At 50.1% G+C, this 16097-nt stretch overlaps 1 pseudogene; it reads right to left on the bottom strand.

The window, feature by feature from the left end:
• Positions 1-1967: 1967 nt before the first annotated feature.
• Positions 1968-2086, bottom strand: LOC143943850 (5S ribosomal RNA; annotated as a pseudogene).
• Positions 2087-16097: the final 14011 nt, after the last annotated feature.

Here is a 16097-nt window from a genome sequence, read left to right as displayed (position 1 = left end):
TACATAAAGCTTCCATCGCAAACCAATATCAAGAATCAGGATACAAGATAGTCTCACGCTGGTATAGAGTTCCATACCTTCTGAATAAAATGAATAGATCGATCCCGGATGTTTGTTGGAGGTGCAATTCAGATACGGGGACCATGGGACACATTTTCTGGGCATGCCCGGCCTTGAGGAACTTTTGGGTGGAGGTGACCGGGATGATAAAAACTCTCAGAAATCTAGATATCGCAGACAACCCAGCAGCGTGCCTTCTACACTTGACCGAACAGCCTGTTCGAAAATACAAAAAAACCCTCACGATGCAACTCCTGAACACCGCCCGGGCCTGCATTTCCACACTGTGGAGGCAGCCTCAGCCCCCATCCAAGGTGCTGTGGTATTCCAAAGTCAATCATATTCTCCGGATGGAGGAATTGACCGCCACCCTTCACAACACTGAAGAGGCATTTAGTGTAACATGGAGGCCCTGGAGGTATTTTACTGATACTTGAGACTACATTCGGGAGGTGAGCACCGCCCCTGTCCCAGAAAAAGACTGAACATCTAACGTTTACCTACGTAGGCCATGTCTGCCCTGGGTGGCATTCCCCCCCCTCCCTTTTTGTCTTTATTTTTCTATTTTTCCCCGCCGCCATCCCCCCACCTCCTCTCAATCCGTCTTTGCACTCTCTTCTTCCCCGTCCTCCCTTTTGACTATGCCTTGTCTCCTTACTAGCCTTTGGGACCCAGAAGAACCCCAGGGTTCTGGACACGACCGGCTCATATTTTACTCTGGTTCACATAGGTCATGATAAGCTGGCTCGCTGTGGTCCCAGTTGTTCTCCATGATTACATTTGTCCGAACGGAGCTGCATTAGTTATACTGTACTACATGTCCGAGGTGGGGTTTCTCTCTTTTCTGCATGAAACTGTAGGACTCCCCTCTGAGAACCCAGAGTTATTTGGCTGCCTATTTTTTGTTACCATGTAATTGTGACCCTGGATCATGCTGTATGGTTGACTGTTATATTTATGTTGTTCTACTTATACTTAATAAAAGAATAAAACAAAAAAAAAAAAATAAGTCAATGCCAACAACTTAAAAAAAAAGCCTATGGCATTGAGAAATCCCAGGCGGTCTCCCATCCAGGTCCTAACCAGGTCCCAACCCTGCTTAGCCTCTGAGATCAAATGAGATTTGGCTCTTTCAGGGTGATGCAGCCATAGTAGATTTTTTTCAGGCACGCTCAACCCTCTTGACAAACGCCAAGATGGTCACCTTGGGAAACAAACAAAAAAAACAAGTCAACGCCAACAACATAAAAAGAAGCCTACCGCACCTAGTATTTCCAGGCGGTCTCCCATCCAGGTATTAACATGGCGCGACCCTTTCTAGCCTCTGAGATCAGCGGAGATTGGGCGCTTTCAGGGTGATGTGCCCATAGGCAATCTCTTTGGGCACTCTCATCCCTCTTGAAAAATGCCAAGATAGTCACCCTGGGAAACAAGCGAAAAAAAACAGGTCAACGCCAACAACATAAAAAGAAGAATACGGCACCTGGTATTCCAAGGCCGTCTCCCATTCAAGTACTAACTAGGCCCAACCCTTCTTAGCCTCTGAGATCAGAAGAGATAGGGTGCTTTCAGGGTGATGCGGCTGTAAGCGATGTCTTTAGGCACTTTCAACCCTCTTGACAAATGCCAAGATGATCACTTTGGGAAACAAGCGAAAAAAACAGGTCAACACCAACAACATAAAAATAAGCCTGCGGCATCTGGAAAACCCAGGCGGTCTCCCATCCAGGTACAAACCAGGCCCAACCCTGCTTAGCCTCTGAGACCAAACGAGATTGGGCGCTTTCAGGGTGTTGTGCTCATAGGCAATTTCTTTGTGCACTCTCAACCCTCTTGACACATGCCAAGATGGTCACCTTGGGAAACAAGGGAAAATAAAACAGGTCAACGCCGACAACATAATGAGAAGCCTACGGCACCTGGTATTCCCAAGCTGTCTCCCATCCAGGTACTAACCAGGCCCATCGCTGCGTAGCCTCCGAGATCAGATGAGATTGGGCTCTTTCAGGGTGATTTAGCCGTAGGCACTCTCTTTGGGCACTCTGAAGCCTCTTGACAAAGGCCAAGATGGTCACCTTGGGAAACAAGCTAAAAAAAACAGGTCAAAGCTAACAACATAAAAAGAAGCCTACGGCATCCAGTATTCCCAGGCGATCTCCCAATCAAGACACTAACCAGACCAGATCCTTCTATGGCACCTGGTCTTCTCAGGCAGTCTCCCATCCAGGTACTAACCAGGCCTGACGCTGCTTAGCCTTTGAAATCAGATGAGATCGGGTGCTTTCAGGTTCATGTGGCCGTAAGCGTTCTCTTTAAGACACGCCCAACCCTCTTGACAAACGCCAAGATGGTCACCTTGAGAAACAAGCAAAAAAAACAGGTCAAAGCCAACAACATAAAAAGAAGCCTATGGGCTTACAGCGGACCCTAAAAGATGGGACCCACTAGCTCTGTCATGGTTCGGACGCTGTAACGTGTTGAAGATGAACGCGATGCCATGACTTCTGTATCTACTACAAGCCTTACCTATCAAAATACCCCAGACTTTCTTTCATGCGGTTCGCTCAATCTTTATTAAGTTCCTCTGGCGCAGAAAACATATGCGTATTGGTAGGGCAATGCTATTGCGCCCGAAATTGTGGGGAGGTATTGGCTTCCCGGACCCTGCTCTATATTACACAGCGACGCACATGACACCGGTGGTTGACTGGTGCCGGTGTTCTGCCATATACTGTCGGGCCATGATATAGTGTCCGCGCCTTTAGCGCACTCCCACCAGCAAACACCCGGACCCCATAAATTTCAACTCCTCCCCTCCATGGTCACCACATCAAGATATAAGAGGAGCAGCCCTGGTCGGTGCATGGAAAATCCGGCAGGCAAGGGGCTGGGGCCACCATCCCTCCATTCAATGGGAGACTTCACCCGAGCAGCAGTCCTGGGGCCCGCCAATTAGTGTCTCTCCTGCATCGCCATCGGGGGCTGTGTAGAGCATCCAGAGGGAGGCTGGGACCGCCCAAACAGTAAGGGGTAAATCCTCCAGGGGGGTCCAGAGTCACCCTGGAGGGAAGCAGTGTCTCGTACCAATAGGCTCAATAAATAAGTCATCCAGGGTCCCCGAAAGCTGCAGAAGGCAATGTCGGCAAAGAGTAGGTGGGAGCCAGAGGGGGGGACGAGGGGCGCAACCAGGGGGAGGGGACACATATGCGGGAATGTCAAGCCCTTCCAGTACAGCGCACTAGGTATCACTCAGACCCCCCAAAGTGGCACTCTCAACCCTCTTGACAAATGCCAAGATGGTCACCTTGGGAAACAAGCGAAAAAAAAAAAAAACGAATCAACGCCAACAACATAAAAAGAAGCCTACAATAACTGATATTCCCAGGTGGTCTCCCATCCAGGTACTAACCAGGCCTGACTCTTCTTAGCCTCCAAGATCAGACGAGATTGGGTGCTTTCAGAGTGCTCGGACTCTTTCCCCATCACTAATGGGACGAGGCAGGGGTGCCCTCTGTCTCCCCTAATTTTTATTCTGACACTGGAACCACTTATGTGTCACGTTCGGAATGACCCGAATATTACTGGCATATCCAAACCCTCGGCACACCACAGAATTGCGGCGTACACTGACGATCTAATTTTTTTCGTCTCCAATCCACACATTTCGCTTCCCAATATACTCGCGGCTCTCCGGCGATACGGCAGCCTATCAAACTATAAAATCAATTGCACCGAATCGCGTGCACTATTAGAGGCTCCTATTACGGTAACCGAATTACAAACGGCGATTAAGAACACCAAGGTGGGTAAGGCCCCTGGGCCTGATGGACTCACACTCCAGTACTATAGGGTTCTGTTCCCGGCACTGAGCGGTCATCTGGTTAAGATGCTCAATGGCCTTACAGATAGAGGCAACTTACACGCCACCACTCTACAAGCCCACATTTCAGTTATACCAAAGGAGGGTAAAGACCCATCCAACTGCGGAAGCTATAGACCCATATCCCTTCTCAATACAGACCTTAAATTGTTCACCAAAATTATAGCTACCAGATTACAGGTCCATTTGCCCCAACTGATACATCTGGACCAGGTAGGTTTTGTGCCCACAAGAGAGGCAAGGGACAACACCACAAAAGTCCTGAACCTGCTCTATTCGGTCACCCGCACCAAAACACCCTGCGTTTTCTTAAGCACAGATGCTGAGAAAGCATTCGACCGGGTGAGTTGGGCGTTTATGTTTGCCACGCTGAGACATATAAGCCTAGGTGACAATATGTTACATTGGATATCCGCAACGTACAAGACCCCGTCGGCTAGAGTTAGGGCCAACGGTGTACTCTCGGACCCATTTCCGATCACTAACGGGACGAGGCAGGGCTGCCCATTGTCTCCTCTCCTGTTTGCTCTATCCCTAGAACCGTTCCTCTGTCATATACGATCCAATCCCAACATTTCCGGCGTGCAGGTCCATCGGACCCAACACAAGGTTTCCGCCTACGCGGATGACCTTATGTTTACACTCACCACCCCTGCGATCTCCCTCCCCAACCTCCTGCAGGAATTTAACACGTACGGAGCTATCTCCAACTTAAAAATTAATTTTGCCAAATCGGAAGCCATGGGACTGGAGATCCCGCCTGCCCAGCTTGCCCACCTACAATCTATCTTCAATTTGAAATGGACAACGACCGCCCTGAGGTATTTAGGTACAAACATACCCTGCAAGTTCGCGAGACTATACGACCTTAATTTCCCGCTCCTCCTGAACACGATTAGATTGCTACTGACCAAATGGAACAGGGGACTACACTCGTGGATAGGCCGCTGCAATATATTAAAAATGATGATTCTCCCAAAATTCCTGTACCTTATGCAGGCCCTACCCATTTACATACCGACGTCTTACTTTAAACGGGTACGAACTACGCTCACGGAATTTGTCTGGGCTAAGAAAAGGGCGCGACTCTCACACAAACTCTTAGTCCTCCCCAAACACCATGGCGGACTTGCGCTGCCAGATATCCGCACGTATTATCGAGCGACACACCTAGGGAGACTCATAGACTGGACCCGGCATACTGAGTCCAAGCTCTGGACACAACTAGAACAACACCAAAGCGAGATCCCTCTTAACAGAGCCCCTTGGTGCCACGCGTCCTTACCCGCAGAAGTCAAGAGACACCCACTGATTGGCAACACATTGCAAATTTGTGCCCGCCTTATAACAGAAAACTCCTTATTGTCTTCTGACTCGCCTCTTTTTCCCATCTTGGGGAACCCCAATTTTTTGCCGGGAATACACGATCCGGTATTCCGGAGACTGGCAAACAGGGGTTTATTTCAATCCTCACACTTTAGTACTGGAGGCAGATGGTACACAATAGCAGAACTCTCCGAGCCCTCGGGTCAGTTCGGACTGGACTTCCTGAGGGCTCGCCAACTAAGCCACTTTCTCCACTCGCTGAAACCCCCGCCTGCAGGAAATTCCTCCCTTACGTTACTGGAGGAATTGTGTAATGCCACGGGCATCGTAACACACACACTCTCTCAAGCCTACACTTTACTGAATGTTCCAAAAGCTGACTTCGTGCCCCCAGGCCTCCTTAAGTGGGAGTCGGAACTGAATTGTCGCTTCAATACTGCCAAGAGACAGCGGATACTCAAATTCACACATAAGTCCTCTATCTGTGCCAAGATTCAGGGGACGAACTATAAAATCCTTTCACGATGGTACAGAACCCCTGAATTGCTTCATAAATTTTTTCCGGTGGTGTCGGACAGGTGCTGGCGATGCCGGGCAGATAAGGGTACGTTGTTACACATTTTCTGGTCATGTCCCGATCTACGCAATTTCTGGACAGTGGTGCGGGAGGTCACCCAGAAATTTACTGAGCGTAGGATACCGGAGGACCCCGCGTTTTTCTTACTACATGCCTCTGACTCCCCGGAAAAAACATACAAAAAATCTCTGATTAGACACCTACTGGACGCCGCTAAAGCCTGTATACCACTACAGTGGAAGTCCACACGGCCCCCGACGATAGCCTCATGGATAGCTAGAGTGGAAGACATAAGACGGATGGAGGATTTAATCCTCACTGCGCAACATAGACAGGAAACGTTCTCGGGAACCTGGCAGAAGTGGATTGCCTTCATCTACTCGGCCGAAGGCCAGATGCTGAGGGGCAACGCATCGTATGGGGGGGGTCGCACTCCCCCTTCATGTGTTCCCCCTCCAACCTTAACCCCAACCTGAGTATCATTAATATAGCTACCCTTCTCTACGGGGGACAGATTAAAAAACCCCTGCAGCTACGTCCTTTCTAATCACCACAGTGACGCAACCACATCTCTCATGCACCCATCCTCCCTCCAACCGGCCTCCTGCCGCCCCCCCCACCCCCTCCCTCTTACTGTACCTTTCTCTTGCCTTCTCTTTGGCACCCTTTATAGCTACCCCCCCCCCCCTTATAAGGGGAGCTACTTTCCACCTCCCACTATAAAAGAACAAAAAACGAAGGAGCTGGACTCGTACCTTCGACAACTCACACCGAATTATTACTACACACACTTGCCCTTGAAAGAGACAGAGGGCCCTGAATCGGCTCTGACCAATCAGTGACACCTGAACCAACAAAACCAATCTGTATTAGATAAGGTCGCAAGGGAGTAGACGATAACCCAAAACCTGCCATATCTTGGCCCCTTTTACTCTGTCTCAGGTTACGGTTATATTCAGTGACATTACAACTTGACCTGTTGGTCTCTGTATTTTCTGCATAAGGTGTTTATTTTCTGTCTTATGTACTGTGTGTATTTTTTTTTTGTATTCTGTAGATCCGATTGGGTCCTGTTCCGGTTATAAATAAAAAATAAAAAAAAAATAAAAAAAAATCAATTGCACCGTCGGCTGTATTGAATATATCGGTCCCGGATGGTGAGGCCAAGAGGCTACGTTCCGCTTTTCCATTCTACTGAGCTGAAAAATCTATACGTTACCTGGGCGTTGACAACGCAGCGGATTTGGCGCAATTGTACCCGCTTAATTTTGTCCCTCTCCTGAATAGACTGAAATCTGATTTGAGAAACTGGCATGCTTTAACACTGACCTGGTTCGGGCGCTGTAATGCATTCAAAATGACGGCCCTCCCGCGGATCTTATACTTGCTCCAGACATTACCGATCCGGTTACCCCCAATTTTTTTCAGACAACTGCAGGTGCTGCTCCGGGACTTTATTTGGGCGCGCAAACCGCCCAGAGCCCGTTTGCAATTGCTTGCCAGACCAAAGGACAAGGGGGGTCTGGGTCTCCCAGATCTGAGACAATACTACAGAGCGACTCTGCTAGCGAGAGTCGTTGATTGGCATTGTAATGGCCCACACAAGCAGTGGGTGGAGATGGAGATTGAGGATGGATCCATTCCCCTATTGACCTCCCCGTGGCTCCTGTCCTCCCTACCAAAAGACCTCAGAGATCACCCCGTAGTGGGAGCTACGTTGGCTGTTGTGCGGAGGTTGTTCCGCTGCACACACATTGCTCCCCTGCCGTCACCAATGACTCCGGTTATAGGTAATCCAGACTTCCCATCGGGATTTACCAACAAGAAACTGCGACAGTTGACAGTGGTGGGGAAACAGCGTCTGGGAGAGGTGTGGCCCTCGGGAGGGCTCTCGACCACGCAAACTGTCGCCGAGCTTTCTAACCCTCCGCTTGACTTGTTTAGTGCTTATCAACTTCGTCACTTTTTTCTGGCCATACAAAGGGCCCCCTACACTCCTAGAGACCTGACACCCTATGAATCCATCTGTCACAAAAGGGAACCTGTGCGACACACCCTCTCCCTCCTGTACAACCTATTGAGTAGTCAGGAGGAGGAGTCGACCCCCACCATTTATCCACAAATGGGAGAGGGACTTAGGCATCACATTTACCCCACAACAGATAGGGAAGATCCTGACATTAGTACATAAAGCTTCCATCGCAAACCAATATCAAGAATCAGGATACAAGATAGTCTCACGCTGGTATAGAGTTCCATACCTTCTGAATAAAATGAATAGATCGATCCCGGATGTTTGTTGGAGGTGCAATTCAGATACGGGGACCATGGGACACATTTTCTGGGCATGCCCGGCCTTGAGGAACTTTTGGGTGGAGGTGACCGGGACGATAAAAACTCTCAGAAATCTAGATATCGCAGACAACCCAGCAGCGTGCCTTCTACACTTGACCGAACAGCCTGTTCGAAAATACAAAAAAACCCTCACGATGCAACTCCTGAACACCGCCCGGGCCTGCATTTCCACACTGTGGAGGCAGCCTCAGCCCCCATCCAAGGTGCTGTGGTATTCCAAAGTCAATCATATTCTCCGGATGGAGGAATTGACCGCCACCCTTCACAACACTGAAGAGGCATTTAGTGTAACATGGAGGCCCTGGAGGTATTTTACTGATACTTGAGACTACATTCGGGAGGTGAGCACCGCCCCTGTCCCAGAAAAAGACTGAACATCTAACGTTTACCTACGTAGGCCATGTCTGCCCTGGGTGGCATCCCCCCCCCCTCCATTGTCTTTATTTTTCTATTTTTCCCCGCCGCCATCCCCCCACCTTCTCTCAATCCGACTTTGCAATCTCTTCTTCCCCGTCCTCCCTTTTGACTATGCCTTGTCTCCTTACTAGCCTTTGGGACCCAGAAGAACCCCAGGGTTCTGGACACAACCGGCTCTTATTTTACTCTGGTTCACATAGGTCATGATAAGCTGGCTCGCTGTGGTCCCAGTTGTTCTCCATGATTACATTTGTCCGAACTGAGCTGCATTAGTTATACTGTAATACATGTCCGAGGTGGGGTTTCTCTCTTTTCTGCATGAAACTGTAGGACTCCCCTCTGAGAACCCAGAGTTATTTGGCTGCCTATTTTTTGTTACCATGTAATTGTGACCCTGGGTCATGCTGTATGGTTGACTGTTATATTTATGGTGTAGAGCCCTCTGACCGCTACGGATAAGGATGACAAACAAGGATAACATAAACTTGCTTACTTGAAATGGACCTGAAAGTGTGCCCTGGTCTAACGTACGGTATACCAAAATAAGGGGGCATACCTTAAAATGAAATGAATATGAAATGGTGAAATGAGTACTCACATGAGGAGTATGCTAGAGAAAAGCCCTGATAAAGGGGGCGGGTGGGCGGGTATCGCGCACCGGAACCGACGAGGAAGATGGGCGAACGGCGGGTTATATACACGACCGGGCTCCTCCCATAATTTCAGGCCACCATACTGGCCTTTCTATTTATGGTGTAGAGCCCTCTGACCGATACGGATAAGGATGACAAACAAGGATAACATAAACTCACTTACTTGAAATGGACCTGAAAGTGTGCCCTGGTCTAACGTACGGTATACCAAAATAAGGGGGCAAAAACACTCAGGTAGGGGAAGCATTTTATTGAATCAAGTCTGTTACTGGGTGAGTTTGACGAAGGCCTGGGCCATCACAACTTGCGGATTGGGTATGTAACGGGCAAAACAGGAGGACTTCCATCTACCCAACTTTTTGATAACATGGACCGGGACCCCTTGGCGGGAGGCCGTCGAAGCTGCCCCGATACGAAATGAATGTCCAGAGTAGTGGGCAGGATTTAGGTGAAGGATGCCCAGGAGTATCCTGACATGTTCCATGAACTGGGCTGCGTTGAGAGGTTTCGTGTGAAAGGGCAGAAGCGGGCCAGTCCCTGGTTGATCGGCCAAAAGGGTCAACAAGCGGGTGAGAACAGTGACCGGGCACCAGCGGTTGTAGGTCTTATAGAAGTGAATGTCCGTGCCTGAGCCAAGCTGCTGTGTCTTGGAAACCGCTAAGTGTAGGATGAAGTGGTCCTCGAACCTGACTAGATGGTGCTTGCACAGCATGCGTGCCGAGGGGCTACTGCAGGTAAACTCGCCTGGTCGTAAGAAGCCGTAGAAGGCCAGATGTATGGCTGCTTGCAGGACGACACTAACGTGGAGACCGAAAGGTGAAGAGGCCAGAATATCTGACATGTCCCTGAACACTTCACCTGTGATAGGCAGCCGTTTGGTGCTGGACACCGGCCGACGCTTCTGAATGCCGCGCATGAGAGCCCGGACGGCGTGGTAAGTGAACAAGGAGGGCTTAGTAGGGTCCTTGAGGGACGTGAAATGTTGTACCCCGGCCAAGTACAACCGGATCGTATTAAAGGACAATGCTAACTCGGAATGGCAGTAAGAAATGAAGGCAAGGACTTGTTTGACCCGGGAGGACTCTGTGCTGTGAGACGACGCGAAGCGGCTAAAGGCCCTCCGGGCCGATTGATAGGCCTTGCGGGTGTTGTTTGAGAGGGAGAGATCAATGAGTTGAGTTGCTGCTGAGAGGTGTGGGGCTAATCCAAGGTCAGTTGAGACCAGTCCGGGATAGCTGCTGATGTTGGTCCGGCTCCGGGCACCTGGTCAAAAAACGAAACAAAGTTAAAGCGGGAGAGGGCATCCGCCGCCTGATTAAATTTACCGGGGACAAAGGAACAATGAAGGTTGAACTGAAACAACAATGAGAGCTGGGTCAGTCGCCGCAGGAAGGACATAATCTGTAGAGACCTGGACCTGCCTTTATTAATGATCTCCGCAGTGGCCAGGTTATCTGTAGAAAAAACCACCGTCTGGCCCGACCAGCTGCGGCCCCACGTGTGTGCAGCGGCTACAATGGGATATAACTCGAACAGGGAGGACGTCTCAGTGAAGCCAGGAATAGCCAGTATCTGGGGAGGCCAGGGGGCTGCGAGCCAGAGGTTGCCAAAGATCGCCGCAAAGCCCGTGGAGGCCGCCGCGTCGGTCACCACCCGAGGTGAACGGGAGGACACGGAGGGGACGAACAGGGACACTCCATTCCAGGAAGATAGGAATTCCTCCCACATGGCAAGGTCTGCTATAGCTGCGGAATCCAGGCTGAGTACTTGCTCCGGGTCCTGAGAGTGGGACAGTAAGGCTAACAGGCGTGACACGAACGAGCGCCCCTGGGGGATGATGCGCATGGCGAAATTAAGCATGCCAAGAAGGGATTGAAGCTGTCTCTTGGTACAAGTCCTGGCACGGGTGAAGTCCCTCAGGACCAACCTGATGCGGGTCAGTTTATCCGGGGGAAGGCTGGCCTGCATAGTGTTAGTGTCTAGGCTGACCCCGAGAAAGGTGATGGCCTGCGATGGACCCTCCACCTTATGCTCGGCAATGGGGACGTTAAGATTATTGAAGACTGCCCTCAATTTACCCAGATCTCGTGGAGGAGAGCCGGGTGACTCTATCAGCAGGAAGTCATCCAGATAATGAATGACTTCCTGACACTGGGCTACGTGCAGCAAGATCCATGCGAGAGCCTGCGCAAAAGTGTCGAAGAGCCAGGGACTACTCTTGGATCCGAACGTGAGTTTAGTGGCAAAGTAGTACAGCTGCCTCCACTTGATGCCATGCCAGCACCAGAGGGATGGATGGATGGGAAGAAGCTTGAAGGCGTTTGAGATGTCGGCCTTGGAAAGCCAGGTACCTGTGCCTGTTTTAAGAATGGCCTGGATGGCCATGTCCACAGATGCATATTTAAGGGAGAACTCCTCAGAGGGGATAAGGGAATTGAGGCTGGGGACCGTAGAGGAATGAGGCGCTGACAAATCATAAACCAATCGGAGTTTATTAGAGAACTTGCCCTTGACAAGCCCAATAGGGCTGACTCGCCAGGTGTTAAATGGGGGCTGTACGAAAGGGCCGATGATAAAGTCCTGGTCTAGCTCCGATTGCAGCAGTAGGTCGATGGCTTGTTCATCCGTGGCTGCTGACCGAAGGTTCTGGCATTCGTGCGTGAGGTGAGGGAGAGAGACAAGTCCAGTATGAAAACCTTGCGTGAAGCCCTGGACGAGGTAGGAGGATAGTGAGGGGGTAGGATGACTGGTGAGGTAGACACTAAGCCATGAAATGTTGAGCCGGCTTAGTCAGGACCTCTTGAGCTGCTTGAGCTCGCACATCAGCCGGGGGTGAGCTCTATGACACTGGGTGCACACATGGAGCAGCCTACACTGACTAAAATTGCACGACCCACTGTTGTAATTGTTGCAGATTGGTGCGCCGCCCATGGTTTTGACTGGGTGCCCAATCTTATCGATCTGTGGCAGGCGTGCCGGTGCCTGTAGGCCCTGAGCGGCACCCGAGGTAGATGGACCGTCTAAGGGCGGGGCTGCCAGTGAGCTAGCGCACCAAGCCGCAGTATGAGTTGCTGACTGGCAGATCGCACACAGAGGGGACCGTAGCCCCGCGAAGTGGCGGCAGAACAGCTCGGTATCCATGGTGCTCCAGTCCGTAGGTGTCTGGAACTGGGAGAGCCTGGCGGCTGCTTTAGCGGAGAAGGAGCGGTGGTAATCATAGAATGAAAACCCGCCGTACTTGTAACCCAGGTCAACTACCACATGGAGGTACCGATCCAGCTCCTCCCTCCTGCCAGGGGAGGCTGAGCAAATGATGTCCCTCATCATGCCGAAAGCCAAGGTAAACTCGGTGATTGAGAGTTTCCTGTCCAGTCTGGAATCCTTGGCTTTGAGGACCACTGACACGTCCCCCCAAGTATACGCCTTGTTCTCTGCCAGCTCGTGAATAGAGATGAGGAGAGAAGCCAAATTGACGTCTTTGCCCTCTAAGATGTCCTTCCTGATGTTAGCTGACACCAGATGGGACGGGTACACTATTGGTGCACATCCGGAGATACCTGCGGGAGGAATAACAACTGGCTCGGATGCTGGTACTGGCAGAGGAACAGCGGGGTGGGTCTCGAGGAGGGCCACTCGACTCTGCAGTTCTGTCATTGAGGTTGTGAGGGACGACACCAGGATGTGAAGCTGTGAGATTGAGGAGGCGATGGAGCCCAGGGAGGCCTGCTGGGCGCAAGCCTCAACCGCCGCAGGGGGAGGAAACAGGAGCCTGAAAAGCTCGGCCTTTCTGGCTGTTGCTGGAAAGGGCACGCCCCTGCGTCTTAGCTCGGCTGTGAGCCTGGGAATGGTCCACGCTCTGAAGGCCCTTTGGCTGCCATTTTCTGAGACAACAGATGGAGACAATGGAGCCGTGAGGTCCTCGCTGCCAGCCTGGGACATGGTGGCAGAATGCGGGTCTGGTGAGGCTACTAGCCCTCTGATCCGGGTTTTCTCCTAATATGGACCTATAGGGGTGACATGGATTACAAACTGGTTGGAGACTCCTAAAGAAAAATAAATTTTTCTTCTTTTTTTTTCTTTTTTTTTTTTTTTTAAAGAAGGATGCTTGTGCTGAAGAGCGTTTCCTACCAGATGATAATGCTTACCTAAGGAGGCACCGTCCGACCAGGTGCAGGCTGGACCTACTGAAACTCGACTGACCTGAGGAGATGAAGGTGAAGTTTTGTTTGAGACTCCCACCTGACGAACGGCTAGCTAACAGTGGAGGTGAGATTTAGACATGAGATGAAACGACACAATGAAAGAAACAAATGAAATCTTCTCTTCTCTTCCCTTTTCTTTTCCCCCTTTCTCTCCCCTTTTATTATATATATATATATATATTTTTTTTTTCCCCCTTTTTTTTTTTTTTTGTCAACTCCATAGCGAATGAGGCTGACGAGCAAGGGCCCCCCGATAAAATCCAACATTGAAGAATCAACTGGACTAGAAGCGGGAAGCGATGAGTGACCGTGAAATGAGTGAATCTGCCATGACAGAGATCCGAATCGCCATGCCACGAACTTGCGACCGAGCACGAAACGGATTCTGGAGCATGTACTGAAATGCGGCCAATCCTGGGGCACGCCGGGACGAATTTGGTCCACGAATGTGACTATTCGTACCGGAACGTGATAGGTGAAATGAAATGAAACCCATGACAAAGACTGGAATCAGAAGACAAGCCCATGAACCTAACAGATGAATCCCGTCTTTGGAGCATGTACTGAAATGAGGCGTAGCAGCTGGGCACACCGGGACGAATCGCTGCATAAATAAGTGCAACAGGATTCGAATCGGAGCGTAATAAGTGACAGAAATGATATCCCATGACAGAGACAAGATTCAACGACTGGACTGATGGTAACAACAAAGAATCCGACTCTGGAGCATGTACTGAAATGAGGCGTAGCAGCTGGGCACACCAGAACGAATCGGTGCATGAAAATGCGACAGGATTTGAACTGGAGTGTAATAAGTGACAGAAATGATATCCCATGACAGAAACAGGATTCAACGACTGGACTGTAGGTTACAAAGAATCCGTCTCTGGAGCATGTACCGAAATGAGGCGTAGCAGCTGGGCATACCAGGACGAATCGGTGCATAGAAGAATGCGACAGGATTCGAATTGGAGCGTAATAAGTGACAGAAATGGTATGCCATGACAAAGACAAGAATCAGGGACCGTGCGTGATCCTGCGAGTGACTCGGTCTCTGGAGCATGTACAGAAATGAGGCCGAACCCTGGGGCACTTCAAAGCGAATCGGTGCAGCAGAGGTGCGACAAGATTCGCGCCGGAGCGCGGCTAGTGACAGAAATGACTTGAAACGGTAGAAATGAGTGGGACTGAAATGACTTGAACGAGAAAAAATGAGATACATAACACAACTGCATGAATGATGAGACATGTCGAACTGGAGCAGACCAACCGATACGTGCGGACTGCTTGCTTTGTCGTAACAAGCAGTCGGCTGTGAGTCGAACAATTCGACCGATACTAATAGAATGCTCGGGGAGTCGAACGGTTTCGAATGTACCTGCGAACGAATCGCCTGACGTGGCGTGATCGACCGAAGGTGATAACGACTACATCGAAAGTAGAAACAGTGACATGAGTACGAGAGCCACAGTAAAACATTCGAGCGGTTCGTGAGTTCAGGGAATGTTTGCATTGTAATACATGAACTGAAAAAAGGGGGTGCCAAAGCCCTACCTGCGACAGCCGGCCCGACGTGTAACGACAAATTCGATGGGTAAGATGACACTCCGACGGCGAAACCCACGGACGCTGATGAACGGGAAGATGGTCAAGACGGAGACGAACAACGCGGGAACTCACGAACGGGCTCACTGCGTCTGGTCTAGGATAGTCGGCCCTTGATATCTGACGTATCAGGTATCGCGCACCGGAACCGACGAGGAAGATGGGCGAACGGCGGGTTATATACACGACCGGGCTCCTCCCATAATTTCAGGCCACCATACTGGCCTTTCTATTTATGTTGTTCTACTTATACTTAATAAAAGAATAAAACAAAAAAAAAAAAATAAGTCAATGTCAACAACTTAAAAAAAAAGCCTATGGCATCGAGAAATCCCAGGCGGTCTCCCATCCAGGTACTAACCAGGTCCCAACCCTGCTTAGCCTCTGAGATCAAATGAGATTTGGCTCTTTCAGGGTGATGCAGCCATAGTAGATTTTTTCAGGCACGCTCAACCCTCTTGACAAACGCCAAGATGGTCACCTTGGGAATCAAACAAAAAAAACAAGTCAACGCCAACAACATAAAAAGAAGCCTACCGCACCTAGTATTTCCAGGCGGTCTCCCATCCAGGTATTAACAAGGCACGACCCTTTCTAGCCTCTGAGATCAGCGGAGATTGGGCGCTTTCAGGGTGATGTGCCCATAGGCAATCTCTTTGGGCACTCTCATCCCTCTTGAAAAATGCCAAGATAGTCACCCTGGGAAACAAGCGAAAAAACACAGGTCAACGCCAACAACATAAAAAGAAGAATACGGCACCTGGTATTCCAAGGCCGTCTCCCATTCAAGTACTAACTAGGCCCAACCCTTCTCAGCCTCTGAGATCAGAAGAGATAGGGTGCTTTCAGGGTGATGCGGCTGTAAGCGATCTCTTTAGGCACTCTCAACCCTCTTGACAAATGCCAAGATGATCACTTTGGGAAACAAGCGAAAAAAACAGGTCAACACCAACAACATAAAAATAATCCTGCGGCATCTGGAAAACCCAGGCGGTCTCCCATCCAGGTACAAACCAGGCCCA

This window comes from Lithobates pipiens, unplaced genomic scaffold (assembly GCF_037356315.1).
Source record: "Lithobates pipiens isolate NorthernLeopardFrog02 unplaced genomic scaffold, aLitPip1_a1.2 Scaffold_10, whole genome shotgun sequence".
Taxonomy (NCBI): Eukaryota; Metazoa; Chordata; class Amphibia; order Anura; family Ranidae; genus Lithobates; species Lithobates pipiens.
The sequence above is the reverse complement of the archived record's forward strand: the minus strand, read 5'-3'. Positions and strand labels throughout refer to the sequence as shown.